The sequence below is a fragment of the Taudactylus pleione genome, unplaced genomic scaffold (assembly GCF_031769625.1).
Source record: "Taudactylus pleione unplaced genomic scaffold, aTauple2 ptg000041l, whole genome shotgun sequence".
In the NCBI taxonomy this organism is placed as follows: Eukaryota; Metazoa; Chordata; class Amphibia; order Anura; family Myobatrachidae; genus Taudactylus; species Taudactylus pleione.
In genome coordinates, this window is record NW_028284443.1 from 13,418,064 (window position 1) to 13,445,285 (window position 27,222).

General features: G+C 43.7%; 1 protein-coding gene across 8 annotated transcripts in view; it reads left to right on the plus strand.

The window, feature by feature from the left end:
- Window positions 1–27,222, plus strand: part of CADPS2 (calcium dependent secretion activator 2) — a 651,719-nt gene that overhangs the window by 1,000 nt on the left and 623,497 nt on the right. The window lies entirely within an intron of this gene.

The window sequence follows — 27,222 nt, forward strand, 5'->3', positions numbered from 1 at the left end:
CTCGTCTTGTTAGTGTCTAAACGGCAGCCAACACAATGGAACTGAAAATGGCATGGTTTTAGTGAAAATAAAATATTATGTGTACATGTATGTGTGTATGTAAGCAGTCCCGATCTGTGATAGTTATACCCCTTTCAGACAGAGGTGCAAATGACCTGGTCATACATTTCTACCTGGTAATTTGCTGATCAACACAGGTTTTTTTCTGTCAGTGTCAACCCGGGTCGAAATTCTCGGGACTTCGACCCAGGAATTTACGTCGAACCTTTCATAGAGAAGAAATACCCTGGTTAATCCACAAATTATTGGGTAGAAATGTATGACCCAGTAATTTGCACTTGTGTGAAGGGGGGTACACGCAGGGACCGGCAAAACAACCCGGCACGCAAATGCCAGATAAAAGCCGTTGTTTTTTTTTTTGCCAATTCTGTCTGAAAGTGTTTTTAATAAATTAAACTTTCTCCATATCTCTTTAATAAAATATAGGATTCCATTTGAAATGATTTATTCTGTTACTAATTAGCAGCTTTGGTAGACCCCTGGGTCTCTCATGTGATAGTCACACAGCATGTTGCTAGCTGATAGTAGGAAGTTATCCTGTGGAAGATAAACTCTCCATATTTCCCTGGTGAAGGGGAGAATCCTATATGACTTACTTGAGAATAACACACCTTTTCTGCCTGTCTCTTATCCAGAAGCCTAGGGAAGAAAGCGTGTGTATATGAGATAAACATGAACTTGCAACCTGCAGCTTTCAGCCACACTCCACATTACAGCAGGATTTAAGAATGCAGTAGTTTGGTGTCTCATTAATTTTAAGTAAAAATAACTGTGCCTAAAAGCATGTTGTTTTTCCCTGGAACCTGTGCTAGTGGAGAATTAAAGGCTACTTCTGTAGCATAAATATTTGTCTTGGAACAAGTAACAATTTCTGAAGGAAACATTTTAACAGAATGGGATTGAAGCAGTCTGTAAATCATGGTTAAGTGCTGGTACAGGGTGAAGCATTACTGTGATGTATCGGATGATATGTTTTTAGATTTGCCTGAATGATGGGCAGCATATGCCTATAGATAAGCACATCCTGAAACATGACTAGATTTTTATCCACAGAAACAGGCCCTGTGAATATTGTTTTGCTCTGATGTGTATTTTAGTAATCTGTCAAAAAATACTGTACTTTTACAGAATGTATGCATATTTATGTGCACATCAGTTTAATAAGTACATATAACTTAATTTGCTAGTCAGTTATGACAACACTTTCTGCGTTCACGTCTGTCAAACCTCTAAAATGACTTAGGGGCCTATGTGCAAAGCTGATTTTTACATAAAATGATGCAGAAACTGCAGTTTCTACATAATTGTGTATTGTAGCTATGTACTAATGGCACAATGCAGGAGGTTTCACAGAAATCTCCGGCAAGGTGCGAATTAGCACTTCAGATCTCAGTCCCCATTATTATCAATGGGGACTATGATCTGACCCCTCTGTACCAAACTCCAAAAAGTGAAGGTTTTTGGAGTTTAGCATCGGGAAACTACTGTAAGCCTATGGAGGCTCCAAGGGCAGGAGAGAGATCTTTCGATCTCTCCCCCGCAGCCCCTGGCCAGTTCCGTAAGCTGATGCTGTGTGCATGCGCAGTGTCAGCTTCCCCCGGTGAAGTCTTCCCCCAGGCAGTGCTGCGATTATTAGTACATAGACCCCTTGGGGGCCAATATATGAAGCTGTTTTTTTCCATAAAATTATGTAGACACAGCAGTTTCTACATCATTTTATGTATTGTATCTACTAATGGCACAGTGCAGGAGATTTCACATAAGTCTACAGCAAATTGCTATTTAGCACTGCAGATCGCAGTCCCCATTGTTTTCAGTGGTGACTACGATCTGATACTATGTACCACACTACAAAAAGCCTAGCTTTTTGGAGTTTGGCCCTGGTAGTTTACTCTATCTTGAGATGGTGTAAAGGCTTAGGAGCAGGAGGGAAACCTTTCAATCGTTCTCCTGCAGCCTACGAGCTGACATTGTGTGCATGCGCAGTGTTTGCTTCCACACACAGGAGAACTCTTTCACAAATGTGAAAGACTTCTACAATTTGCAGGGGATATAACTTGCAGGGACAGCGATTACCACAACCCCTGTCCCTGCGAGTTCCTCTTTCTACATAGCGGGGATATTTTCATTAAAAGTGAAAATATCCCCTGCAATAAGCATACATAATAATCTTGGCAGTTCTACGATTATTAGTACATAGACCCCTTAAAGTGGTTCTAAGAATAGTTAAATGTGTGTATACCTTCCAAAATCTAGATACAACCATCGACTTTAAGTCCATTTGATGCTACTATGCCGAGCAGCTCAAACAAGAGAACACTGTAAAGGTGCGTATCCACTAGCAAATAGTGGAACAACAGTATGATTACAAGCATGGTGGTGGCAGCATCATGCTGTGGGGATGTTTTTCAGCGGCAGAAACTGGGAGACTAGTCAGGATAGAGGGAAAGATGAATACAGCAATGTACAGAGACATACTGGATGAAAACCTGTTCCAGAGCGCTCTTTACCTCAGACTGGGGCGACGATTCATCTTTCAGCAGGACAACGACCCTAAGCACACAGCCAAGATATCAAAGGAGTGGCTTCAGGACAACTCTGTGAATGTCCTTAAGTGGCCCAGCCAGAGCCCAGACTTGAATCCAATTGAACATCTCTGGAGAGATCTGAAAATGGCTGTGCAACGACGCTTCCCATCCAACGTGATGGAGCTTGAGAGGTGCTGCAAAGAGGAATGGGTGAAACTGACCAAAGATGGGTGCGCCAAGCTTGTGGCATCATATTCAAAAAGACTTGAGGCTGTAATTGCTGCCTAAGGTGCATCAACAAAATATTGAGCAAAGGCTGTGAATACTTATGTACATGTGATTTCTTAGTGTTTTTTGTATTATATTAAATTTGCAAAAATCTCAAAACCACTTTTTACATGTTGTCATTTTGGGGTATTAAGTGTAGCATTTTGAGGACAAAAATGAATTTATTGCATTTTGGAATAAGGCTGTAACATAACAAAATTTAGAAAAAGTGAAGCGCTGTGAATACTTTCCTGATGCACTGTATAAGTTTTAAGTAAAGTTTATCTGATTTGAAAATGTTATGACCATTCAGCCCCGGTTGATGGGACGCCCAAACACATGTTGGTCAAGCTTGGCAAGATCTGACACAACACAGTTTTTTTTGCTTTACGCAGACCTGAGAAATTTACTTGAAAAAATATAATGAACACCCAGTGCTGGTTTATAGGACATGGATATGCGAAGATATTAGGAGCAAAATTATGAGCCCACTTCTAACATTTTGCTATATCCTTCAAGGTAAAAAAAAATGTCCGTTACCACTTTTGTTTCACCAAAGAACATTTTGGAGTTATGAAAGAAAGAACCTGATATGCAGGTGCATGTGCCTTCGTCCTTTTTAACTGTTTCCATATTTCTTAATCACAGCAGAGATTGCAGAGTGATTAATAATAAAAAAAAAAACATGGAAGCACTTTATCTCCAGATGAGATCGATTATTACCTTCTCCCCCCCACCCCCTTTAGAAAAAAGGTAATGACTGGTCTTTGGGAGCTACAACATCTAGACCAGTGTTAACTTTCAATTTGAAACTGCATTAAATTTTAAGGATACTACACGCTGTAAACTGCATAGACGCTAGTATACCAAATTCGGATATCCAAACAGCCTTTGACATTGTAGAAATGCCGTGTGTGGTATGCATGCTGTAAATATTCATTTTCTGCAGAAATCCATCTAAGGTCTCAATCTTATTAGCCGCAAGTTCCCTTCTAGAGCAAGTAAATGCGACTGTATGCCGTACTTATAGTACCTCCTGACTCGCAGATTTTTGTTTGCAGGCTGTAAACAAAGATCTGCCTGTCTTACCTGAGGTCAGGATACGAGGGGTGCGAGTTGAGGTGCCGGCAATGGCAACTCGCCGCTTTGTAGCTAATAGGAGAGAGCCCTAAATCTAAGTTGACTGTCTATAATCCTCCTTATGTGTTGGAGCCAAAACCAACATCACTTCCAAGTTAGAACTAAATATTTAAAAACATTTTTCAAGCACTCTAAAACCCTAAATAAGTGGAGGTTCTATAAATATGATGAGAAAAATAAATGCTGCAAACTATTATACAGTACTCCCAAAAGTAATAAATACAAATATACTACCTTTTTCACTTGGCTATTAAGTATAAAAAAAAAGCATTAAGAAGTGCTATTTGAGGGGGTAATTTAATTAATTCAAGGAAATATAGCTCTCAGTTTTAGTGCCCGGGAGATATTAAATTATTTCTGGTGATGGACACTTTTTTTTTTTTTGTGTTTTCCCACGATAATGCCCGGGATTATCTGCTTCAGGAGGGTGCGAGCAATAAACCCATGATAAATGCAGCCTCGGGGCTGGTTGCTGGAAGTAATTAAATAGCTTCTGAGCACTTAACTAAAGTCCCTCAAATGATTAAACGTACAGTACATGGCTGGTATATATAAAAACACACAATGTGTATGATATAATTCCATATAAGGAAATATTCATAAAATAAACATATCCATCAATTAGGCATAGAATGGGACCCAAAATATAGAAATCAAATGCACATTAACCTAATTAGATTATTAAACTGGGCGCACACTTGCCGATATTTCATTAATTCGAATGACTAACGATATATTGGTAACGGATCGGTGGGTGTGTACATCCTATATGTTTGTAAACAACATTGTTCCCAGACGTATAAGGTTGGCCCTGCAGTACAGCCAATGCAGTATATCGTTACGTTTGACTGTGTATTGACTTCACAACTGGGCAGGTAAATGCCCACCTAGTTGTGATGTCTGACTAGACATCTCCAGCAGCTGATTGATAAGTGTGTATAGCTTACCTAATCGGCCGCTCGGTCAGCACTACGGCTGGTTGGCCGTTTCATCTTTTATGCATAGCATTAACGGATTTGTTTTATATCGGAAGAAAATCAATGCATTAATCTTCCAAGAGCTTTTGAGAAGGCTTTATTGTGATGCTTAATAATTTCTGTCAAAGAACAAGTTCCCAACAATGCTACAATATCTGCCAATTGTATTAACAAAAGCCATAATATTTAAAATTCCTTAGTAATACACAGTTGGTATTGGAATTTCTGAATGGTTGCAAAGAATTATGTAATCAAAGTAAGCACAGTCCAAAGATTAGACATAATGTGCTGGTTAAATGTTAGTTTAATGTGCACATCTGGGAGAGATGACTCAAACCTTCTAAAGGGGAATATAATTTGCCCATTGCAACCAATTGGCTTCTAGCTATCATTTATCGACTATTCTAGAAAAATATGTATAAGATGATTTGTCTTCTATATCTCCCCCATAGATTTCAACTGTTAGTGAACCATGTGCGCAAAGCTGGTCCCAGGCAGTTTCAATGTAAAGTTATACCCTTTTTCCACCAAAAACCCAGGTCCAACCTGGGTTTTTGGACATGGGAGCTCATTCAGACCCGCTCGCACCCTGCATATGCAAATCCAGCGCATGCCCAGCAAGGCAGGCGATCGTACAGCAAGGCATTAGCACGCCCACTATGTCCTCCTCTCCTGGAAGTGCTTGAAAACATTGGTACTTCGAGCACCATCGGATGCGTTCGCAGTGCTTGAGGTTGACTATACCTGCCGCAAGCACTGTGATCACTTCAGAGTGAAATCTCACCAAGTGACATGTACTATGACGCTGTCTTTTAATTATGCACGCCTTTAAAACAGCGTTAAAACACTCAAGCACGCCTGCGTTTGCACCTCCACTCCCCCATTTCCAGTGGCCAGCCCATGTCCCCACCTACAAACTGCTTCTCCTGTCACTCACTCTGCTGGGCAGTCTATGCGCAGTGAACGAACTCCTCCTGATCTCTCGCACTGGTTTGCGCACGCGCATTGCGATGCATGCGCAGAAAGCAACTATCGGCCAGCTACGAGCGTTCGTATCATAGCGAGCGGGTCTGAATTTACTCCATGGTTCCAACCTAGGTCAGACCCTGTTTACACTGCACCTTTGATCTGGGTTATTCCCAGCTCAGCCCCATTCACACTGAACCCGGATGTGCCCTGCTAAACTTGTGAGGTCATAAAAAGTGAGAGGTGATTGCTCCACAACCACCAATCTGCTCATTTTAGACATGACCCTGGTCGGATAACCCTGGTCGCACCATTTACACTGCACCATTACCTGGATCTGACCATGGTAGCTACCTGGGTTAGATTCCTGGGTCACTTGACCCGGGTTATTTTTCAGAGACCCGTTTCCACTGAGCTGCGACCCGTGTAGACCCAGCAATACCCAGGTTATTGCAGCAGTTTAAAAGGGGTATAAGTGGCAGTTAAACAGGCATAGCATTTCCTATTAAAGCATAATTTCCAAAGAACGTTCAAAATCATTCAGCTGCTGGTGATCCAGTTTTGCAGCTATTAAGGGAAATAGCCACTTGATTAGATATGCATACCTGGGCACCAATAATCAAAATCACAAAGTGTCCTAGAGGTAAAGGTTATAGCACAGGGTTCGACAAATATTTCTAAAATCTAGTAGCCAGCTTAAAAATATAGGAGCCATACCATTGTCCTAAACAGAAACCTTTTACACTACCCCACATGCTTGGGGTGGCCCACCTATTTGCCTATTAGTGACCTGGGCCTAACGCCCAGGTCACTCACACCTATTTTGGGGGGCAGATACCTTTATATTGGGCCTAATGCCCCCTATGTAGCCCGGGCCTTGTGCCCGCTTATATGCACACATTCCTTATTGCCTGATTTACCCCACGGGCCTAGTGCCCGACAACCCTGGTGATCTAGGGAGTTAGTAGTAGGCCTCACAGAGGGCCTACCTGCTACGATGGAAGAGGCTACGGCGGGGGGGAGCTGTGTTAGCTCTTTCACTTCCCACCCCTGCAGTCCTCTCCGGTCCTCAGCCACATTCTTCTGCCACTGGCCCGTCCTGGCCAGCGGCGGCGCTTCCTGTCTTCTCTTTTTTGTTCTGGCTTTTTCCGCGGCCGCTGGAATGCTTCTCTCTTCTTCGGGAGGTCTTGTCTCCTCCCCCTCAGCCTCCAAACTGCTTTCCCGCTCAGCGGCGTCTAATACAAGACACCACGAGTGGGCGGGGCTATGACACGACGAACCGTGACTGGCTCATCGCGTCTGCCCCCTATTGGCTGCTGGACTTGATCCCAGCACAGCTTTGCAAAATCTAGTCACCAGGTCTGAAAACTTGGTCGCCCTGGTGACCGGGATTTGTCGAGCCCTGTTATAGCACAAAGTACTGGATTGCTGAAAATAGCCAAAGTCCCTTGACTCATTTCTCTGCCTGTGTGTTTTGTCTATGATCTACTAACCCTCCCAAAAGCTTTAGCTGATCTTTATCTAGCATTGCAAGTTGAGTGTGGAACTAGAGTTGCTTATTAAGAGACCTTAGTTATGCTTGGGTTCAGGAAATACTGTTGGCAACATTGGTCCTTAAATAAAAAAAACAATCCAGCTTTAACCCTACACTTGGGACTGAACCCTATTAGTTGCGAAGAGGCTTAGTTACCGTTGCAATGGCATAGAAATGCCGCCAATGGCACCTCAACTCTGCTTTCTCACGGCCTGATTTCACCTCACGCATGCAAATTTCAGTGCACTTGCAGATCTTTGTACACAGCCTTATGGGGCTGCAAACAAAAGTCTGCGAATACAGAGGTACAGTAAGTGCGGCATACTGCTGCACTTGCGCTGAAGGGAACACACGTCTAATAGGATTGAGCCCTTGCCATCCATAGAATTTCTCAAGTTAAGCTGGTCTTTCCATAAAACTGGGTTTATTGCACAAAAATAGACTATATCACACATTATCTAATTTGCAGCTGTCCACTGTAAAGGGGCCTATCCATTAGGCGACCTGAAAAACTGAACGACTAGTGTGTAGTCCTTCAGGTCGCCTAGGTGCGGTGCCCGCACTGACCATCATTCAGTGCAGGAGACCGACCTCCTATCTGCAAACATGTGGAACCTGACAGTCAACCTGATGATAAGCATGTTCTACAGATAGTGGGCGTCGACAAGCTGGGCATCCACTATATAATCTTCTGTAAGATATCTGTCCAATCTGGCTGGTTGGAATGAAAACCTGGTAATGTATGGGAGCAAATGACAGTCGATCATTGGTTTTAAACACTGAAAAAAAGGACAAAAAAAATTGTTCAAATTGGTTAAATTTGTGTGTTTTAAACTAATTTGTCTGAACAACCATTTTTGGCTATTTTCCAGTGTTTGTGAGCAAATGGACGGATGTCATTTGCTACCATACATTACCAGGTTTTCATTCCAACCAGAAAGATATATGACAGAAAATTGTACAGCTTTAGGGCAGCTTCGAGTCAGTTTGGAATCTTTGTCTTTGAAGACAGCTCTCAATTTTGTGAAATGTATATGGCTTAATTAAGTGCACTCTCTAACAATCCACTTAAGGATTTTAAAAAGTTACAACTAGGACTGAATGAAATAATGTAATTTTATATTTTTTATGTTTTTTGATCTGTGAAACAGGATAGGTTTCAAAACTTTTCCTTCAATGAACAGGCTTCTAAATCCCCTCTATTTGCTAACTAAACTTATCCTGAAAAAAAACAAACCTCTTTGTATGGGGTGATGTGATATGGTTGCTAACTGCATACTCATGTATTTATTTTCTTAAGATTACGGTTTGGTCCAAACTTTGAACACTTTCATGGGACATAATATATTTCCCTCTTCAAATTACCTAGCCAATAACCTTAACTTTAAAACATCTAGCCATTTTGAAAAATATTTATACTTTGTTTTTCTTTTGTTCTGTGGCAGTGAGTGTATATTGTCATCAATTAGGAAATCCCCCACCTTGCAGTGGAATGCGGTTATTTATCTCGTCAGCAACATAAAGTTGCTAGAAAAATAAATCTGAGCGCATGACCACCTAGGCAACGGAAGTGCACATTTTCTTTTAGTTTATTCAGGTAAAACCAACCCTTGCAATCTGTAGCTCTCTCTGTATGTTCTCCTCTCATTGCAACATTTGCCGGTGTATGCACACACATATTTAATTAAAGCTGTTCCTCATAAAACATGTCATTATTTCTGTGCTCAAATGCCATTCTATATAATTTCGCTAGTGACTGAGACCAATCAATAGACAAAAAAGCCTCTGTTTTAGAAATAAAATACATTGAATATTAGTCTAGAAAATGAATACAAAAAAAATCCATTAATCCTGGTCGGAAAGAAATGTAATGACTAACCACTGCTGTGCTGAATTCTTTACCCCACACACACATGCCGAAAAATTAATTAACCATGCATTCTTTGTAGATCGCCACCTCTTATAGCATAAAACATGGGGTACTCATGTTTCAGTAGTATTTGCTCAAATGTTATTACTAAAACTTGGCGTACATTATGCAATTATTGGCCCGATCCGTAGATTATCGGCATACCAGGGCACTAATTGCATAGTGTATGGGCGCTTCCAAAAAGCACTGACAGTCTGGGTTAAATTTTTTTCCTACATGCCAGAATGTTCTGATCATTAGCCAACTGCATCTGGCACTGTATGCACTGCCACAGCAGATGGCCAGACATTTATTTTGCCCCGTTCCTCCCCTGTGAAGGAGCAATGTTTCCTCCTCAGTAGAGAAAAGCAGAGATCATAGGTCATAAGGCAGATATCCACTGGCCGATTAAAATGAGCGATATAACTATATCAGTCAATCGCTCATTAATCGTGCACAAATCAGGCATGAAAATGTCGGAAACAACCAGCGATGTGCGCTCCCACTGGTCATTTCCAACATCACTCATCGCCTGAAAATGCTGGTCAATCTGCCGATAACGACGGACTGACCATGTTCAGGGATGAGGTAGGGTGCCTACACTGAATGACTTATTGTTCAGTGTAGGCGCTACAGGGGTAGAGGAACGACTGTACAATTACAATGTTGTAATCGTACTGTTGTTCCACTATCTGCTAGTGGATACGCACCTATACAGTGTGATGTAATATCAGTGTATGACCAAAGTATCTGCTGGTTTCAGAATGTCTGATAAATAAAATCTGTGGGTCTGACAGACATTTAATCTGACAATTTATGCTCAGCATTAGTATCCTCCTAACAATGGTACTTCAATTTAATTTTAAGCCATGGAATAATTATTAACTTTGTCAAATAAAAAATATGCAACCCCTCTTGGGTCTCATTTAGATGAGCGTATTCAGAAAATGTGTTCATGCACAAGTTCAAATGGGGAGCAATGTGATCAAGCTGCTTTTGAAAGCATGCAGGCATAAGGATCCACTAATCCCACTGCTTTCATACCTCTGCTGTTCAGACTACCAACAGTATAAACCGCTGGTCACGGCAACAGTCACTGGGGCTGTCCTGTGGAGCAGAAGAGGTTTTTAACATGGAGTGAGTACACTCACCTTTTGTATTTTTAAATATTTTTCTTATTAGTTAAGATATCTGTAGAGTATTACTTATATCAGGGTTTTTTTATTTTAAGAATAGTAGTGTGTAAATGAAAATTGTAGAGTGTATTAACATTTTAAAATGGACCATAAATATATATTGAAGCCATCTGTTCACCAAGTACTTTTATTATTCCTTTGGACGTTGTCCATGCTTTGTTAGATCACTTTTTACTGGACAGTATATATACATTTTGTATGTTTGCCTGAGTCTTTGCTCAAATGTAATTGCTTATTAAAAGCGTTCTAGTATTTTTCCAGTTTTGTCACTACAGTACAGCATTCTATTAGAAATATGGTTTCTGCTGTTGTTGCTATGTAGAGCTCAATGGAAATGTAACCGGATACATACCTCAGTGTTTTTAGCACATTTGTTAAACTGGCAAATCCTATAGGGTAGATGTATCGAGAGAGAGATGAAGTGGAGAAGTTGCCCAAAGCAACCAATTGCTTCTAAAGCTGGGTACACACTGACAGATACTTTGGCCAATGTATCTGCTGCCCGTCGGGCAGTGTGTACCCGCAATATGTCGGTGAACGCCGGCGTTAACCGACATATCGCATTGGCTGCGCTGCACAGCTGATGGACAGATATATCTGCAGACATATCTTTCCATCTGCGGGTGTGTACGGGCAGTGACTACCACCTGTACACACACAGCGGCAGCCGCGAGGAGGGGGACGGAACACCTCCCCTGGTCACCGAGACCTGCGGGCGGACACATGATGGTCGTTTAGTCTGTACGAACAACCATCATCTGCAGATATATCTGTATAGTGTGTACCCACCATTACTGTCATTTATCTAGCGCAGTCTGTAAAATGACAGTTAGAACCTGTTTGGTTGCTTTTGACAACCTCTCCACTTTATCTTTCTCCAAAGCTTGATACATTTGCTGTGTAATATTTTTTAGGGCTTATTGTTGTATAGATAACTTCCCTTATATTGTAAGGAAAAAGAGGCAAATTCAACTCCGGGTGCACAAGTCACCAGGGCTGGGCTGAAAGCAATATCAAGATAGTCATGCACCAGGTCAATGGCTGATTTATCAGAGGATGGAAATCCCTGTTGGAGACCAGAAGAGTGTTTACTGAACGCTTCTTGGACCTTAATTTCATGTAATGCTGTCTTTTCCGCTTGTGTATTATGAATGTACAAATACTTTTTCCTGTAAATTAATTCAGTAGTATTTTTTTAATTTGGTGGTTGTTTTAATGTTTTCATTTTGTCTTTGTTGTTTTTTGCAAGGGAAATGGCATTTTTCCATTTGTCCTAAATATTAAATGATGGGGTATACTGCCTACAATGACTCTTTTTTTGGTTTTATTGGCCCATAGATAATACAGATATATGGCTGTCATGTTCAATGCCGAGACTTGTGGCAACTGAAATATAAAATATTCAATCGCTGCAAAAAAAAAATATTATACTATATAAACGCAAAAGCGTTTTCTTAATTATATTTGTAATAGATCTTTAGCTATAGTAAAATAATTCCTGTAAGTAGATAGCTTCTTTAAACTTGCCATAGCATTTGTAATGAGAGTTCTGCTTGGTGATCTATATTGGCATAATCCAGAACATAGGCAGTGCTGTTCAAACAATGTTTATCAGAATTAAAGGTAATGCTACTTTATACTTGCTGATAATTTAGTAGTACCCATAACATAGTTTATGATTCTTCAATTTGAAACCTTTGCCTCCAACCACATGACACTGTCTATTTGATACGTTTGTTCAAGATTTTTGATAGAGCTGAAAATTAGTAGAAATCAAATTGATTTTTTTTTGCCCTTCAGCAGAGAGCTATAAACTGACCGTTCAAATATCACATGTGTGTTCTGTAAGTTTACTGTGAAAAATGGGGCTCCCCATGCCCTGTATTGTATACTTTGTAAATTTGTTGGCATCTGCCAATAAGTTGGAGCTGGAGACAGCTCTGAAAGGAGAAACTTTAATTATTGCCATGTTATTTTTGAAATGTGAATTAATTTTAAGTAAAATATGCATTGCACTTGAATGCTGTATATAGTGTACTGTATGTTCTATATAGAGTTATGTAACTAAGGAATAAACATTAATGATGTTCTGGCAATATCATGGATCATTTTGTTGCATCTTTTATGTGAATAAGATGCAAAATTGAAACTAAAAGACGCTGTGCTACACCTCCTTGGAGCATCTCAGTTGCACCAGGCCTCTCATGCTTTATGGCGTATTGTTATCTGAGGACTGCTTATTGTAGCAGTCTTCAGCTGACACTCCAGTGTCATTTATTTCCATATAATAATCTAACCTGTTGAACCAATCCTCAAAAGAGGGAGAGCAGGGTGTTTTCCCATAAGTTTGTAGGATAGCTGTACCTGCATTCCTTAAGTGACTCTCGAGGATTTATTTTTTTCATATATATTTGGAAATAAGTACAGATGTGTCCTCATACATCTAGCCTCCTTGTGCATTAAACAGCCCTTCTAGTCGCGCCATGTGACTATTTACCTTCAAATGCGTCTTATTCGCACATCGATGTGAATAGATAGCACTAGCAGCTTCTGCTGATTAAAATGATATGCAGCATGCCTATATTCTGTGTGCGACTGTGGGTGTATCTGCATGTGAAATGCTACGTTAGTGTCAGCGGCTGTAACGCGGTAACGTAGTGTTTTGCATGCAGATATACCCGCAGTCGTACACATAACCTAGGCATGCTGCATATCATTTTAAACAGCATCAGCTGCTTGTGCTACCTATTCACATCACTATGCGAATAAGACGCATTTGAAGGTAAAAAGTCACACGAAAAAAGACGCTTGGCGCTACCGATTCACACGGAGTTCACACGTTGTGTAGAGCGACTTGTAGCGCACAGAGGATAGATGTATGTGGACATATCTGTATGGTAATAAAAATTTAGGATCTTTAAGTGCCTCATCCCATAACCGCTTGTTAGCGCGTAGAGTTGATAACCATTTTCGGAGGATTGGCTGCAAATATGGACATTCTAAATAGACTCCTTAATATTTAATAACATTTTTGGTTTCCCAGTAAATACTTGGAAAGGCATAAGGGGAATATTAATGAGTTTTGTCCAAACGGCTCTGATAGTGTAAGTTGTGAGAACTTGGTCTACGTTTTAGTGAGTGAGAATGTCAGTAGTTTTCCATGCAACAGTGCTAGAAAATGGGAAACACACTTCACTTTTTGTTTGTTTTTTGTACACCGCATACCTTGTTTGTTTGTATGTAAATAAATGTGTATTTTCTTTATGATTAAGATGTTGTAAGTTTTCCACTGGTTACAGCTGAGATGGGATAAAATGTATAGGGCTCTCTTATCAACCCTCAACCCATTTGTTTTCAGAACCAAATTCATGTCAAATCAAATGCTGGTTGTTATGGCAATTGCACAATGTTTTACAGGGGTGGGCAAAGTGTGACACTCCAGATGCTGTAGAACTACACATTTCAACATGCACTGCTAATGTTCTATCATGCTCTAAAAGCAAACCTGTGGCAGGACATGCTGGGATGTGGTGTGCCACACATTGCCTACCTCTACTTTATCCATTTCATTTACTCAAGGGGGTTTATTTATTAACCCGAAACATATCTTTTCATATTTATGCCCGATATGTAAAAGGGGCAATGCTTTTACTAGCCGTGTCTTGCTAGTAAGAGCATTACCCTTTCATATATTTGGGATCAACACAAACAGAAGTGTTGGGTAAAACCCTGACGCTTAGTAAATAAACCCCAAGGTGTCCAGGAGTGCATTGCAATAGCACAATCTGGGTTCTGGAGAAGCCTTAAGGTGCGTATCCACTACACGAGAGTGGGACGACTGTACGATTACAACATTGTAATCGTGCAATCGTTCTTCATCCTGTGCAGTGGATTATGGCCCTGATTCAGAGCCGGACGCTCTGACCAGAGCGCTCGCTCTGAATCAGGGCCCACCTCCATTAATATGGAGCGTCCTCCTGGACGCTCGTATAGCTGTGGGTCACCACCCACAGCATATACGAGTGTGCAGGATGATGGTCGTGATGGTCTTGACCATCGCGACCATCGAAACTGCGAGCAAAAATCTGCAGTTGAGTTTTTCAACCGCAAGGCCAGGAGTGATTTTGCCTCTATCAGAGCCAAAATCACTCCCACTGACATCACTAGTGATGTCAGTGGGGCCGGCTTCAGACGGTAGGCGTTCCCTTGGGAACGCCTCCGTCTGGCAGGCACGCCCACCAAAGGGAGCGTGGTGTCAGTCAACATCGACAGCATGCCCCCTTTGATGAGACACTCCGAGCGAAGGAAAGTCCTTCGCTCGTCGTGTCTCGCGCATGCGCACGACGGAGCTCCCTCCGTCTCGCGCATGCGCAGTGCAGACCATCGATCCACTTGCGATGCAGACAGCTGCTCGCGAGTGGGTCTGAATGAGGGCCTATGTGCCCACACTGAACGATATGTCATTCAGTGCAGGCACCCTCCCTCATCACCAAACATGCACAACCTGTCGTTATCAGCAGGTTGACCAGCAAGTTCAGGCGATGATAGATGTCGAAAATGACCAGCGGGAGCGCGCATCGCTGGTCGTTTTCGACATTTTAATGCACTATTTATGAACGATTAATGAACGATAACTGTCGTAATCGTTCAATTGCTCATTTTAATCGTCTAGTGGATACGCACCTTTACTGTATACCTTTTCGTTATTTCCTGTAGTTATATATTTGGTATAATAATTTGGCAGTCAAAGCTAAGGGACAGCTTGGCTGACTTTATTTCTATCTTTTGTATCTATTTTCAGATTATTAGAATGCTTCAGTCTTCATTGGCTGAGCGCACATTGCATGCGACTACTAATTTAGGGCAGCAAATATGATAAATAGACCTTCAAGCATGTCAAAATGTGCAGCGGAATTTATTAGCTTGTGTGATATTGTTGCACTGATGTGAAATGTACCTGTCATAGTTTGCCTTGCTGAATGTCAAGACTCAGGATTGATACCTGAAGCCAAGAAATTCTGCTTCACATTTACATCTTGGCTAAATGATCATCCAAACAATATTTTAAAATGTTGTCTAAACTTATATTACAGTTGAAGTACGCAGTATTATTGTTTTGATGCTTGTGTTTCTCATATTATTCCGCTCTCATCAGTACTCACCCAGCCAAACATTAGCCCATATAAGCTAAATGCTTCTTGGCAAATTCAGAACTCTATAGGGTTTTATTTTTTGTTATTTAAAATTTATTGAAGTTGTACATCCTTTGTGATGCTCTCTGTAGATTATATTCTAACATTGTTGTGTACAAGCAATACACCCAATGATATTGGAATTAAGTCAAGGTTTGTAAAACTGTTTGGCAAGAACATGTTTTCATTCATGTGCGATTTAACTTTGATCATCTAATTTATAGTATTGTAATCTGAATTTTACCTTGCGAGGATAGTTGTTGATTTATAATATTAAATTGTAGTATTTGCTGTTGTCTAGTCTGTAGCAATCACTTGAATTAGACAGCAGGTGGGTGAACAATACAACAGATGTATGTCATTTTGAGAGGCGTTGGCTGAATGAACCAACCATGAATTTATTTGTAGTGTACATTTGACTCTGCTTTTCTAAATGTGTTTTTTTTTTCTTTTGTTACTCTTATGCAAACCAGGAACCTGTATTACATACCAGTATATGCCTGAATTGTATCTCATTTTGAGTTTCCTTTAGTATAGATAGATTTTCCTTTTTGTATAAAATTTTCTTGTTTTGAGAAAATTATTGACACCCACCAGCTCAATTTATGAAGATCTCTGAATAATAGAGGATTGAACTAAGCCTGGCCTTAAAACCCAGAGGCTTGGGCAAATTGTGGATTGAATTAAAATTTTAGATATTGTGTCGCTGGGTGTTGGACAGTTTTGACTTATTACTAGTGGTAGGTGAAGCTAAGGGTATGCCTTCTGGGTTTATCGTTTTTTTTTTTTGGATTGCACAAGGTCAGCCTCTTTGTTTCTTGAAATCCCCACACTCCCTCTCTGTTTGTTAGATTGGTGGCTTCATAAGTAGGTGCGGGAAAGAACGGCCATCTAGCTCCATTTCAATACGCTGGGAATACTGACTTCATCCTACTGGGGTGAGTGGCACCACGAGTGGCACCACTCTGCCAGGTGGCCCTTATGTGCGTTTTTGGTAAGGGAGGTGGATAACTATCATGTCACTGTTGTTGGACTGATAGCTGGATGTTCCTCCTTCTGCCACATTACTGTTTTCGTCTTTTATAATAAAGCTGAACAATTTTAATGCTGCTTATTGTCTTGTGTCTTTTATAGACAGATTTAGATATGTTGCAAAGGTTTACTGGTTATTATATATTCGGGGTCGAATCTGTCGTCAGTCACTAGGGTGATTAGTGACATCATGCATCACAAGCTATCTGTAATTCTGTCAGACCAGGAATAAGAGTCTAGAGATATTTGGAAACCGTGGCATCAGTAGAGGGGTGCGGGCCACACTTGGTGACTCCATCTGAGGGGATGGCACCAAAAAAGCAGAGCTGCTCTACTATTTTGTTGACAGGTGATGGATGGGGAAGCAGTCGGGAAGCTGCTGGACAGCATCCTGACCGTCGGCTTCCCGACTGTATAATCCCGGCAAGGGTTAAATGACAGGTGTCGAAATCCTGATGCATGTCATTTTCCCTATGCCAGGAGCCCAATACCCGGCTTACCGATCGAAGGTAAGCCGAGCGCGGACAGCCGCGGGGGGAGGGGAGGGTTAGGTTTAGAGTTTCCGGGGGGGACTTAGGGTTAGGTACCCCCCGGGAGGTTAGGTTTAGGCTAGGGGAAGGGAGGGTTTAGGGTTAGGAACCCCCCTGGGGGACTTAGGTTTAGGCGGGCAGGGAAGGGGGATTAGGGATAGGCACCCCTAAGGGAGGGTTATGGTTAGGGGCTAGAATAGGTTAGTCAATTCTTGCCTTTCGACGATCGGGATTTTCACTGCTGCCGGGATGCTGATGTCGGGATTTGTAAATCATACTGAATCCAATGGATGATGCCAGTCATCCACACTATGCAGGGAGAGGCTGGGGGCTTCCCAGCAGTTCCCAGAGCGCTGGGCAAGCCCCCCAGCATGATACGCAGACAAGCCCTGAAAATGGCACATCAGGGGGCGTTTGACATATCTGACAGTCTGTATGGATCTGTCCAATCTGGCTGGTTGGAATGAAAATCTGGTAATGTATGGGAGCAAATGACAGCCGATTTATATGGTTTTAATCACTGGAAAACAGACAAAATTGTTCATATTGGTTACATTTGTTTTATTTAACCAATATGGCTGAATATCCATTTTTGTTTGTTTTTCAGTATTTGTGAACAAATGTTTGATTGTCATTTGCTTCCATACATTACCAGATTTTCATTCCAACCAGCCAGATTGGACAGATATCTGACAGATAATTGTATAGTGTATGCCCAGCATTAGTATTGGATATTAGGAGGATAAGGATCCCTTATTGCACAGAGTAGGATACTTCCCAATCATTCGCTTTTAGGAAGACATATCTGACTTTAGTTTTGAGTATTGTGCTGTGGTCCTTTGATCAGTGACTCATGGGTGGTGGGGGGGGGGGGTGTTGGTTAGAATGGAAAGTTTTGCACTAATACTCATGCAAGAACACTGGTGTCTTCTGTATGAAATAATGACTATACATACTAATGTATGAGAAGCCCATACTTGCCTACTTTTGGGAACTTCCCTTGCATGTACAACCCTGACAGGAGGACTAAGTGGCAAGTGCAGTGGCATGGTGACTCAATGCATGACATTGTGACCCTTTCCCCAGCTACATAATCAGTTTGTGGAATTATGTGGCAAGGAATAGGTCCATTATGTGATCTGCAGAATATTGCTCTCCCAGGAGTCCGAGATAACTGGCCAAAAGTTTGTGGGTGTCCTGGATGTTCTGGGAGAGCAGGCAAGTATGAAGTGTTATGAATACTTATACTATACTTTTGAAAGGTTACAAAAGCTTTTTCAACACTTCCGTAATCTGTGGCATTTCTATAATGGGTCCAGGGGCTCACACCGCACACCCTTCACCTATTTGGTATACTTACCTCACCAGAATCCCACGTCGGTGCTCAGGGCCGGACTGGGACTAAAAATAGGCACTGGCATTTAAAGAGCAAACAGGCCCAACTCGCGACAGCATCTGGCTCCTGGCATAGACTCCTCCCCTTACTATTCCTGGCCCCTCCCACTTCTTAGTCTATGCTCTTACAAATATAATTAATATTAGAACAACATACAAGTACACATCATTCTATATTTTCAAAATGTAATACCTGCAACAGAGCTCGTCCGGCAGGGGATTCAAACATTTGCCATAGTCAGACGTTACTGGTGTAGGTCACACACTGAGAAAAGGGAAGGCATTTTAGTAAATGACCAATCCCTAGCTTAGTAGTTATACAGGATTAGATAGTGTTCACTGTAGGAATTGTTTAGGGCAGATTTGCTGAACGCAGAAGACACATCTGTGCACACCAAAGCAGAGCTGTAACTACAAAAGAGCGTTTGTGCCGCAATCCACAGGTGAACCAGGGAGAGCGTGTGCCGTAGGCACATGCAAAAAAATCCAGGTGTGGTCTTGCTGGGAAGGTGCGTAACCACATAGTAGTACACCCAATTCAAATGATGCCACACAGTAGTGACTCTTAGTCATATTATTATTATCCTCTATTTCTATGGCGCCATAAGTGTTCCGCAGCGCCTTACAAAGTACATAAACAAATAAGTGAACAAGAAACCAGTGACTTACAGTACAATACAGGACAAGTATATCTTGCATTAGCGATCATAGCGCTCAAAATAAGCAGCAGGAAGTCAGCAATCAATTGTTAGAGCTCTTTTGAGGAGTAAGAAGTTAAAGGAAAGTATAAGGAGAAGCTCATGAAGGAAGAGGGCCCTGCTCATGAGAGCCTACAATCTAAAGAAATTACTCCACACAGTAGTGCCCCTTCATTACATTATACCGCACAGTAGTGTCCCTTATTCATATTAAGTCACACAGTAGTGTACCTTTTTCACTTTACGTCACACAGTAGTGCCCAATAGTCATGTTATGTCACAAAGTGGTGTCCCTTAGTCACATTACACCACACGGTAGTGTCCCTTCATCACACTACACTGCACAGTAGTGTCCCTTTTTCACATTACGTCACACAGTAGTGTCCCTTTTTCACATTATGTCACACAGTAGTGTCCCTTATTCGCACTACACCACACAGAAGAGCCCATTCACATTATGCCACCCAGAGCCCATTCACTTTATGCCACACAGTAGTAGTGGCCCTTATAAATTGTGCCACGCAGTAGTAGTGCCCCTTATACGTTTTGCTACACAGTAATTCCCCTTATACATTATGACACACACAATAATGCTTCTTATAACACATTATGCCACTCACAGCAATATCGTGGCATCTGCAGATGGCGTCTGTCAGCAGATTATGAGGTGTCCGAAGATGGCATTCAGTTCATCCAGTCAGCTTCTCGTCCGCCCTTGCCGCGCTTTTCATCCATCGGCCAGCCGTGTCATGACACCACCGCAGCCGCACGTGACACACTGGACTCCACCATGTCCTCAGCAGGTGTCGCCGGGCAATCCTACTGGCAGCTCACAGGAGCTGTCAAAATGTCGTCCAGCCATTCCTCCCAGGTTACTCTCGGGCCCGACCCCGCTGTGCATCTCATACCCGGCCGCGTCACTAAGTAATGACGTGGCCAAGGGCCGATTAAGACTTGTGGGGGCCCCATCAATAAAATTGCCAGGGAGAAGAAAGGGGGAAAGGACTGAGAGTGTGAGGGAGGGGAGAGAGAGAGAAGGAAGGAGGGACAGGGAAATAGAGAGAGAGGGACAGGGAGTGAGATACATAGCGGCCTATTCATCGTCACTTCATTTTTACAAAAGCAGAGGAAAATGAACATTTTCACCTGCAATTGTAGAAATTAGGTTTTTGGACCATTCATCAAGAAGGTAAAGCAGGAGATATCAGATATCTCCTGCTTACCTTCCTCTCTCAGAATGGCCCGCTGTCCCCATACACACTTGTGCGCATGCGTGACCCGTAGGTCTCATATGCGCACTTGTATCCTCTGAAAGGAACAGTGAAACACTTTGGGGAGACAGCTGATTTTCGGATCAGCTGTCTCCGGCTGGAGCAATGATGAGTTGCTCCGACGCTCGTGTAGCGTTAGAATGTTAATGATCAGGGTCCATTCAGACCCTGATAATTAACATCAAATAGACCTCTAAGAGAGGGAAAGGGGTGAGGGAGAGAGAGACAGGGACGGCAAGAGAGAGGGAGAAAAGGACAGGGAGGGAGAGAGGGTAATGGTGCGTACACACATTGCGATTTAAATGAACGATAACGATATCGTTACCGTAATCTTTAAAATTGTTCTTTTAAATGGTCCCTACCAACTTACCGTCAACCAGCGATGCGCGGCCACATATGGACGATAGCGATATCGTCCATCGGGCGTGCATGGCGGTCAGCTTGCTTGATTTAGAGCAAGTTACTATAGGAACCAGCGATCGATGATGGTAGATCGCTATAGTAGTCGGTAAGTTGGTGGTGTGCTGGATGATCGATACTGATCATCCAGCATACCAGGGAGGGTGCATAACAATCTGCCAGCGATATCGTATCGCTGGCAGATAGCTACGTGTGTACGGACCATAAGAGAGGGAGGAGAAAGTGAGAGAGAGACAGAGAGGGGAATTCAATTGCAGGCGAAGGGTGTGAATTGCCGTTGCCACGGCGTTTAAACGCCGGCAACGTCGGCTCTTCTCGCGCCCTTCGCACGGTCAACCCAATGCCCAAAAGTGCTCGGTACCCTATGGGGTAGCGAACACTTTTGAGCAAAATCCCGCTGCCGTAAAGTGCTGCAGCTGCCGCACAGATTCGACCAGGTGAATGTATTCGCTCTTAATTCCCCTCAGAGAGTGAGATAAAGGAGGAGAGGGGGAGGGGGACAGGAGTAGTGGACAGAGGGCCTGATTCAGAGCCGCTCGTAAGTGGCCGCTCGTTCGCTCTGAGCGATGTTCGCACATCTGCGCATGCGTATGGGTCGTAATGCGCATGCGCCAACCAGTCATTGCGGTCGGAAATTGTGCGCTCGCAAAACAGCGAGGGCCTGCTAATTTGTGTGACATAATGAGGCGTTTGTGGGTGGTAACGGGAAGGTGCTTGAAAACGGGGAGTGTAGATCCAAACGCAGGCATGCCAAACGGTGAAAACGGGCGTTTAATGGGAGTGCATAGTTAATAAGGGAGTGTCATCGATCACGTCACTTGGTTGTCTTTTAGCCTGAACTGTTCGCATGATTGCGGGAAGTAAAACCTACCACAAGCACTGCGAGCAGTTCAGATGCCTTTCGATGTACTCGATTAATCTATTAAGTAGCGTCGATGACGTGTGATGCGAACTGCCAGGGGGCGTATTTACAAAATAGCGAGCGCATGTTTCGTTCGCTTGCTCAGACATAGAGGCATCAACAGACCGCAAAGAGCGAGCGCTCAATTTAAATAGCCGGCCCCTTTTTCTGAACGACCGTTCGCAAATGGTGTCCGGCTCTGAATCAGGCCCAGAGAGAGAAGTGGAGGGAGTGAGGAACAGAGAGAATTGAGAGGAAACGAGTGTGTGCACGCTCTCTAGGAAGCACACATACCAGCTTTCTATAGGGGGCGGGCACTTTGCGGCATAATGCCCCGCCCCCTACTCACCCGCGAATCATGGCATTAGTTAATCAAAGGGGACGGGGCTTCCTAAGAGCCGCGATCATCATTTGGTTCCTGCTGCCGGGAGGCGGGAGCCAGTCAGGGGGTGTGCCTATGATCCGGCCCTGACGTGGCCGCACATAGCAACAGAGGAAGCAGGGCTGCCGGGCTGACAGCCCTGCTTTCTCACTAACATCCACATGCCCGGGTGGACGCTGCCCGGGAGGGGCTTGGCGCCGGCCGTGTCATTACGCAATGACGTGGCCACGCATTTCAGAGCATGGCGCCGCCCGGGAGGTTGTTCTCCCGGGTAAGCCTGCGCTATGTCAAACCGGCCCTTCTGGCATTTGCCAGAAGTGCCCGATGACCAGTCCGGCCCTTTCGATGCTGGACAAATGACTAGGAGAATGGTGCAGGCACCATGTTCTTGTAGACCTGCAAATTGGAAGTAGACCTATGCATAGTGCCAGTCTACCTACAACTGTGCTGTGGAGAGACGGTGGGCCCAAACGGACCCCTATGAGAGAGAGCAGGACCAAATGCGGTACCTACATACATACCACCCTGGCCATGCCCAACTACTTCCAAGCTTGGAAGCTAAGCAGGGACGGGCCAAACCAGTACTGAGGAGGGAGGAATCTTTGGTTATGTAGCAGATCACATCTTCAATATCTGGGGTCAATGATTAGAAGAACCATACAATCAAGAGTAACTGACATCTAATGACTCAATAAGGAATGAACGCATATTCCCCAGATATACACTGGTAATAAACCAATAACACCTTGCATAACTTACAGAATCACTATAGAGGGACAATATCAATTACTATCTTTAGGCTGCAATCAAAACATACAGTCAAAAAAAACTAGGAATAGGATAATCAACATTTCCCACAATTCACATGAGATATAGATTCACTTCTGACACCCTGCCCTATCCTCAAACTGCAGACTCAATTAATTCTACATAGTCAATTTTCTTATCTCTCCGGTGAAATCCACCTTACAACAATATGTATAACTGAATTTGCTACATGTGCCAGAATACCAGTGCAAAGACTTCCTTTCAACTACCACTAATTACCAAAATATTTTCAAGACATTGGAGTTGACCCTTCCCCAATAGGAGGAGTCCAAACAGCACTTAAATAGACTGAAATATACACCATACAACGAGCCATGACGAAACCCGACACAGTACAGCGGGTGAAATACATTGTCCACATCCCTTTTGCAGAGCGGTACGCAGCTGTTTAGTGGTGAGAGACGTGTACGCTCACCGCCAGCTCTCAACTACCCGCAGCAGCCGAAGACTGTCTCCTTCCTGGCCGCTGCCCCACGGGATCCGCACAGTGTGGATCCTCAATATCTAGAAAGGGTTCCCAGATATCAAGCAAACGGAGGCATACTTTCTTTCCACTCAAAGAACCAGACACCCAGCGCCCCATAAAAAGAGGCACGGAGGTAGGAGGTGTGTGCACCTAAACCTGTCCCCTAGACATTAAATAGCATTTGATGTCAGACACAAATTCTGCATGAAGATACCATATCATGTTTAATTACTCCTCACAAAAGGAGCAGCCAGTTTGTGGACCTGGACTGTGAACATTTCAACAACTATATTACAATGTTGCCATATCATTTCAATTCTAAACATAGAGTGGTTTAATAATCTGTAAGGCACAAATGATGGGAATGTGTAAACTCTTGTAAATCTATATCAACAGGAAATTCTGTTAGCACTTAAGAGTTTGTTGCCCAATGTATAATATTATAGATTCTACCATTGGCTACTGTATACTATTATAGATACTAGAAACCTGCTTTAAAATAAGTGACCTGTATAAAAGCACTCTGCCTGTGGCTGTGTTCCTGTATATTGTCATAGAATTCCTTGGTCATTATTTGAACCCAGTAGAATTCATCCACCCTCATTTACATGCTTTACAAGCATTTAAAAAGGAAAAAAAAAATCATAAACACATGATTCTTATCAGCTGGTATCTGGCCTTCATTTTATCCCTGTAATTACTGTTCAAGAGAAGAAAAAACAGTGAATATAATAGGAATTTGTGATTATTATATTGTTGCTATGCAGAATAACATTATTACTGATTTTTTTTGTTGGTATGTACAGTATATGTATTGCTTCAAGGCTAATAGCTGTCAGAACTACATATTGTAGTATTTCCCACTCCTCTGCATGAATTGGCCCAACAAGGTAGCTCATTTTGCTTTTTATCCCATTAAAAAGAGCAAAAACTGATTGTTTATTAAATGGACTAACTTGTGAGGTTACCGTTCTGCATGCTTTCGTAGTACTATAATAATTATGTTGACCATGCCCTGCACATTATCCATAATAAGAGTTTAGAGTATACCCTAGGTGAAAATAGTTTACCACAGTTGGTGTATGAAACCTAGTGACATGGGGAAACACAGTCTTGTTGTTGCGTGACCTTATCAGCTTGGAGTATGGATGGTTTTTTGCTTATTAGTGTTTGTGAGGCAGATTTACCTCTTCCAGTTTTTCCAGGCAAGTACAGTTTTCTTCATTACTTGGTCTTTTCTTTCTCTTTCTTAACCATTTATCTTTCTCAGTTCCTGCTTATTTACTTTACTTTCTGTTCCTCCTTTCTTGGATTTCTTATTCTGCCTCCTATTATGTCTAGCTCCAGGCATTTCTCTGCCTGTGTGCAGTGGCAGTCTGTCTCCTACTGGTTTTCCTGGTACCAGAGCACGCCATCGCCTGTCTGATGCTTCATACTCAGGTCCCTGTCGGATGCACAGGTACAATCTGCCTTAGGGTGCATTAGGCCTGGCTTGGCTCTGAGCCCTTGAAAATCTGCTGCCTTGGACCCTGCAAATGCGTAGACCACCATATGCTGATGGGCGTTTGGTCAGACCTGCCTCACAGATGTAGGCATGCACATCGATGGTTTGCCAGTGATGGCGGATGGTTTTGCCGTCAATGGCAGAGATCCATTTTTTTCCCTGCCATTGATAGCTGTGGATTTTTTTGTCAGGGCTGGGCATGTAGCTTAGCCCAACCTACTGCTCCTCTGCCCCTCTCCCTGGTTGGCCCAGCTGTCCGTGTCGGTTCCTGTCTACCTGGTAGATAGTCATCAATGGCCATCCCTACTCGCAGGGGCTGGCTGGCAACTTTTAGCCTGAGGGGCAAATGCATGCAGGCGGCCCTGGCAGAGTAGTGTGTAGCCAGGGTGCCCGAAGAACGTGCGTGCTACGGCACCCTCCCACCCCCCACCCCCCTCAAGTGTTCCTGGGAGGAGGCAGGTCCATATGGGATTAATGCAATTTAAAAATAATTAGGGACAGCCCCGTCGTGGTGCCCATATGCAGTGCCCCAGGAGAGGACCCCCTTATGCAGGCCTCCAGTAGTGCCCCCAGTAATGATCCCCCCTATGCAGTGCCCCTTATATAGTGCCCCCAGTAGTGGTACCCCCTATGCAGTGCCACTTATATAGTGCCCCCAGTAGCAGTCCACACCCCATGCAGTGCCCCCAATAGTGGTAACCCTTATGCAGTGCCCCTTAAATAGTGGCCCCAGTTGTAGTCTCCCCTCTATGCAGTACCCCCAGTATTGGCCTTTTTATAGAGCCCCCAGCAGTGGTCCCTCGATGCAGTGCCCCCAGTGGTAGTCCCCTCCCCCCTATGCAGTGCCCCTAGTAGTTGTCCCCTCCCCTTGTAGTGCCCCTAGTAGTAGAAGTAGTAGTCCCCCCTTGTAATGCCCCTAGTAGTAGTAGTCCCCCCTTGTAGTGCCCCCAGTAGTAGTCCCCCCTTGTAGTAGTAGTAGTAGTAGTAGTAGTCCCCCCCCTTGTAGTGCCCCCAGTTGTAGTCCCCCCCTTGAAGTGTCCCCAGTACTGGTCTCCACCTTGCAGTGCCACCAGTAGTGGTCCCCTCCTTGTAGTGTCCCCAGTAGTGATTTCCCCCTTGTAATGCCCCCAGTAGTGGTCTCCCTCTTGTAGTGCCCCCAGTAGTAGTCCCTCCCTCTTGTGTTTCCCCCTTTGTAGTGCTCCCAGTATTAGTAGTGCCCCCCTTGTAGTAGTCCCCCCCCTTGTATTGCCCCCAGTAGTAGTAGTAGTCCCCCGCCCCCCCTTGCAGTGCCTCCAGTAGTGGTTCCCCCCCTTGCAGTGCCTCCAGTAGTGGTTCCCCCCCCTTGCAGTGCCTCCAGTAGTGGTTCCCCCCCCTTGCAGTGCCTCCAGTAGTGGTTCCCCCCCCTTGCAGTGCCTCCAGTAGTGGTTCCCCCCCCTTGCAGTGCCTCCAGTAGTGGTTCCCCCCCCTTGCAGTGCCTCCAGTAGTGGTTCCCCCCCCTTGCAGTGCCTCCAGTAGTGGTTCCCCCCCCTTGCAGTGCCTCCAGTAGTGGTTCCCCCCCCTTGCAGTGCCTCCAGTAGTGGTTCCCCCCCCTTGCAGTGCCTCCAGTAGTGGTTCCCCCCCTTGCAGTGCCTCCAGTAGTGGTTCCCCCCTTGCAGTGCCTCCAGTAGTGGTGGTTCCCCCACTTGTAGTGCTCCCAGTAGTAGTGGTTCCCCCACTTGTAGTGCTCCCAGTAGTAGTGGTTCCCCCACTTGTAGTGCCCCCAGTAGTAGTGGTTCCCCCACTTGTAGTGCCCCCAGTAGTAGTGGTTCCCCCACTTGTAGTGCCCCCAGTAGTAGTGGTTCCCCCACTTGTAGTGCCCCCAGTAGTAGTGGTTCCCCCACTTGTAGTGCCCCCAGTAGTAGTGGTTCCCCCACTTGTAGTGCCCCCAGTAGTAGTGGTTCCCCCACTTGTAGTGCCCCCAGTAGTAGTGGTTCCCCCACTTGTAGTGCCCCAAGTAGTAGTAGTCCCCCCCTTCCATTGCCCCCAG